At 42.9% G+C, this 5256-nt stretch overlaps 1 pseudogene across 1 annotated transcript; it reads left to right on the top strand.

Moving 5' to 3' along the window:
- Window positions 1–313: 313 nt before the first annotated feature.
- Window positions 314–1959, top strand: LOC116539632 (annotated as a pseudogene). Its single transcript, XR_004264130.1, has one exon. The product of XR_004264130.1 is annotated as an L-lactate dehydrogenase A chain-like (transcript).
- The last annotated feature ends 3297 nt before the right edge of the window (window positions 1960–5256 follow it).

Here is a 5256-nt window from a genome sequence, read left to right as displayed (position 1 = left end):
GAGGTTAGCTGAGCTTCAGAAGAATGAGATGAGACTGCCATTTTTGGATTATTGAACAGCACAGTTATTATTTTAGAGCTTTGTTTAGGATATGTTGATGTAACATATCATAACATCTAATATATATACGTAGCACTTTCCTAGAGGTGTGAACTGTTGGTCAAAATACTAACTCTGGCTTACTGTCAGGCTTTCATTGAGCCCATCCAGTATATTTTAAATTAAATTAGTTGCCATCATTTAAGATTTGGGCAACTTTACATAAAAATCTGGATTTCCAGTTTCTCTTAAGAAACGGTAAGACTGAAGTGTTGGAGCAGCTGCCGCCGAGTCCGGATCCCACTGCTGTGTGCCCCCGACACCCGCCCGACGTGCATTCCTGGTTCCTTTTGGTTCCAAGTCCAAAATGGCAACTCTCAAGGATCAGCTGATTCATAATCTTCTAAAGGAAGAACAGACCCCCCAGAATAAGATTACAGTTGTTGGGGTTGGTGCTGTTGGTATGGCCTGTGCCATCAGTATCTTAATGAAGGACTTGGCATATGAACTTGCTCTTGTTGATGTCATTGAAGACAAATTGAAGGGAGAGATGATGGATCTCCAACATGGCAGCCTTTTCCTTAGAACACCAAAGATTGTCTCTGGCAAAGACTATAATATAACTGCAAACTCCAAGCTAGTCATTATTACGGCTGGGGCACGTCAGCAAGAGGGAGAAAGCCATCTTAATTTGGTCCAGCGCAATGTGAACATCTTTAAATTCATCATTCCTAATGTTGTAAAATACAGCCCAAACTGCAAGTTGCTTATTGTTTCAAATCCAGTGGATATCTTGACCTATGTGGCTTGGAAGATAAGTGGCTTTCCCAAAAAAAGTGTTATTGGAAGTGGTTGAAATCTGGATTCAGCCCGATTCCGTTACCTGATGGGGGAAAGGCTGGGAGTTCACCCATTAAGTTGTCATGGGTGGATCCTTAGGGAACATGGAGATTCCAGTGTGCCTGTATGGAGTGGAGTGAATGTTGTTGGTGTCTCTCTGAAGACTCTGTACCCAGATTTAGGGACTGATACAGATAAGGATCAGTGGAAAGAGGTTCACAAGCAGGTGGTTGAGAGTGCTTACGAGGTGATCAAACTCAAAGGCTACACATCCTGGGCCATTGGACTCTGTGGCAGATTTGGCAGAGACTATAACGAAGAATCTTAGGTGGGTTCACCCAATTTCTACCATGATTAAGGGTCTCTATGGAATAAAGGATGATGTCTTCCTCAGTGTTCCTTGCATTTTGGGACAGAATGGAATCTCAGACGTGAAGGTGACTGACTCCTGAGGAAGAGACCAGTTTGAAGAAGAGTGCGGATATACTTTGGGGGATCCAAAAAGAGTTGCAATTTTAAAGTCTTCTGATGTCATACCATTTCACTGTCTAGGCTACAACAGGATTTTGGTTGGAGGTTGTGCGTGTTGTCCTTTTTATCTGATCTGTGATTAAAGCAGCATATTTTAAGATGGACTGGGAAAAACATCAATTCCAGAAGTTACAAATAGGAATAGTTTGTAAAGTCCTACAGCTATATCCTGAGGCTGGATGGTGGTAACCTTGTGTAGTCCTAAACTGGTTAGTGTGAAATAGTTCTGCCACCTCTGAGGCACCACTGCCAATGCTGCACATGCTGCAGTTGCCCCTTGAGCCAGAGAGATATTCATTTGTTATATAACTTCCTGGCTCCTTCACATGCCTAGTCCAACATTTTTTCCCAGTCAGTCACATCCTGGCATTCAGTGTATAGATCCAATATCGCATGTCTTGTTCCAAAGGACCTTATTTTGTGAACTATATATATATCATTAGTGTGCATTACCATACAATGTAAAAAGATCTACATATAAACAATGCAACCAACTATCCAAGTGTTACACCAACTAAAACCCCCAATAAACCTTGAACAGTGAAAAAACAAAAAACAAAAACCAAAAAACAAAAAAAACGGTAAGACTGTCTCATATTAGGCCCATGTTTCTTCATTAAACAAAATCTCTGGATTTGAGTGTCAGCGGCCCTTTTTACACAAGGCATGGCAAATCTAGTTCACCACAGTCCCTGCCACTCTCTGTCATCTCACACAAACCCATTACAACTCATTTGTGTTATCTTCCTGCATCACTTGAATCTGTAACTTCTGCTTTTCACTCAACATACTATTTCTGAAAATGTTATTTTTATGTCTAATTGGGAATCCATGGGTATTTGTTAATAATTTTTGAAACATTATACATCTTTGAACAATCTATCAATTAAAAAGTTCACAATTAGTGTCTTTAACTTGTACCGTCAGCCTCTAGGTGTATAATTAGGATTTTGAATGGTACTTCTTGTCTCAGATTTTTTTAATTTAAATACCAGTGCTAAAGACAATCAGTGGTAATGTTCTCCTTCTGAAAGAGGAGTTGCTTGACACATTCTGTGGGAATTCCTAAAAGATACATAAGGTATCCCCTAAGCCTTCACTTACTTCCTTGTCTTATGTAAGGAAAAGAGCAGAATCCAGAGGGAAATCATCAAAATAAAAAGGGCTATGGAGGAAGATTTTGCACCCTCCCACCCAAACCAAGGAAAGGGAAACTTAAAGAGCATCTCTTAGAAAGCTTAGGGATGCCTGCAAAGAGGAGAGCCTGGCATCAATCTCCCTATCTGGAGGCAGCCAAGTGGCAGAATGTTGGGCCCACTCCTCCAAAAAAGAAGCATAGGCAGGGAGCATGGAAATTGCCATTTGTCTTTTTGAGTTTGGGAGCATGCATGAACACAGAGACTGGGGCCCACCTCTCACATGGAGACTTCTTCAGGCAGGAAGCAGTGGCAGTTTGAGCAGAGAGGGCAGTAGTGGGGCCAACTGCACTCCCAAGGCCCCAGTGGATGCTGCAGATGTGGAACCATCTTCAAGCTCACTGGTATAAGAGAACCCCAGCAGTAAGACAATGTGAGGTGTATTGCTCAGGGAAGGAACCAGGGGGTAGGGGCTTCTAAAGAAGTCAACCAAAGAATGAATCACATATGAGAAGAAACAGCAGTACGGAGATCCCTGCACCAATCCTACAAAGTACACACTGCAAAAGAAAGAAAGAAAGAAAGAAAAAGAAAGAAAGAAAGAGAGAGAGAGAGAGAGAGAGAGAAAGAAAGAAAGAAAGAAAGAAAGAAAGAAAGAAAGAAAGAAAGAAAAAAAGAAATATAGATACCTCTCACACAGAGGGTCCAGCTCAGGTGACAAATCATACAAGACACTGGCTTCCCAATTCCCAGCAAAGTGACTGCACTCACAGTCACTTTTACACTGATGTAGTAGCTTTGACCCCTCAGCAGGGACAATAGAACACACCACAGGCCTGGAATTTCCAAATAACTCCTATAAAGATCAAGTGGTTGATGCCAAGAAGCCTGAACATTTTTCTGCCACCGAGTCAGCTTTCTCCACTTGACAAACAGTGGCACCACAAGGCTGAAACACAGACTCATGTTGTAGGCTGAGCAGCAGCCAGGTCCTGGCCAACTCTCTGTGTGATGGTGGAAGACTCTAGGTACCCAGGCTTTCTCTTCTCTCACACTAGCTTAAGTAAGCTTCCCCTTTCTATGGTTCTTAGTTCCTGCTATGTCACATTGTAAAATTTATCCGACTCCTAGTGAAGATCTAGGAGATATGTGTCACAAAGCCTATCTTCAAAAACTGCAGAGCATAAGACACTTTTTTCTTTCTTTTTTGGAAATTAAGAGATTGAAGACTGCTGTAGAGTTTATTTGTGAAGATGCTAAAAAGATCAATCATTTTATGATTGACAATTGATATTTGAGCCTTGCTTTTCTCCCTGTGTTTCTCTTCAGGTGCTCCCCAAATACCCCCAGGTGTACCGCTCTAGGACCCATTGTCGAGAATGCTTTTCTTCTCTGGTACATCTGGAAAATTCCTCCTATCCTTCAAAACTCAGCTCAGACAATTGCCTCCTCCATAACACTTTGCTGCCCCAACCCGGGCCATCCCACACAGAAGTGCTCCATCTGGGATTCATTTGTGCCTTGGTCAATGTATTTCTTCATTTTTCTTTCTTTCTTTCTTTTTTAGACAGGGTCTCACTCTATTGCCCAGGTTAGAGTGCAGTGATGTGATCATAGCTCACTGCAGCCTTGATGTCCCAGGCTCAAGTGATCCTCCCACCTCAGCCTCCTTAGTAGCTGGGAGTACAAGCATGTGTCACCATGTCTGGCTAATGTTTTTGATTTCTAGTAGAGACAAGGTCTCGCTATGTTGCCCAAGCTAGTCTCAAACTCCTGAGCTCAAGTAATCAATCTGCCTCAGCCTCCCAAAGCACTGAAATTACAGGTGAGAGCCACCACACCCAGACGCTTGCAGTATTACTAGTGCTGCTTCTATCAGTTTGTATTACATTTATTAGGTAATCTATCTCCCCTACTAGATTGTACTTCTTGAAGTCAATATTTTATTTGTCTTTATATCCCCAGTCTAGTAACTAGAATAAATTACATTAATGAATGAAAAATCCTAACATTTTTGGCTGATTTTCCTATATTTTTTTGTCTCATCTGAGCCCTATGGCTCCCACCAGAATTATGGCGAAATAAGGGAATTCTAGGCAGTCTATGCTGGTGCCCATAGAAATTAGCTTAGAGAGTAAAGTCTCCTTCTCACTTGGATGTCTCTTAAGGTGGGAGACTTGCCATAGAACAAGGAGAGTAGCCTGGTTCCTGACAGCCTTCTGAAGGTGCAGAAGAGCACCTCCTGGCTCTCAAGACTCCACATGAAGAGTCACCTAGAGAGACATAAGAGGTATGTCTCTTTCACCATCTTGGCCAGGCTGGTCTTGAACTCCTGACCTTGTGATACACCTGCCTCGGCCTCCCAGAGTGTTGGGATTACAGAAGTGAGCCACCCTGCCCAGCCCTGCTTATGACTTTTCTAATTCAGAAATAACAAATAGCCAGGCGCGGTGGCTCAAGCCTGTAATCCCAGCACTTTGGGAGGCCGAGGCAGGTGGATCACGAGGTCAAGAGATTGAGACCATCCTGGTCAACATGGTGAAACCCCGTCTCTACTAAAAATACAAAAAATTAGCTGGGCATGGTGGCGCGTGCCTATAATCCCAGCTACTCAGGAGTCTGAGGCAGGAGAATTGCCTGAACCCAGGAGAGGGAGGTTGCGGTGAGCCAAGATTGCGCCATTGCACTCCAGCCTGGGTAACAAGAGCGA

The sequence above is a fragment of the Sapajus apella genome, unplaced genomic scaffold (assembly GCF_009761245.1).
Source record: "Sapajus apella isolate SASKATOON/1434 unplaced genomic scaffold, GSC_monkey_1.0 scaffold4, whole genome shotgun sequence".
Lineage (NCBI taxonomy): Eukaryota > Metazoa > Chordata > Mammalia > Primates > Cebidae > Sapajus > Sapajus apella.
The sequence above is the reverse complement of the archived record's forward strand: the minus strand, read 5'-3'. Positions and strand labels throughout refer to the sequence as shown.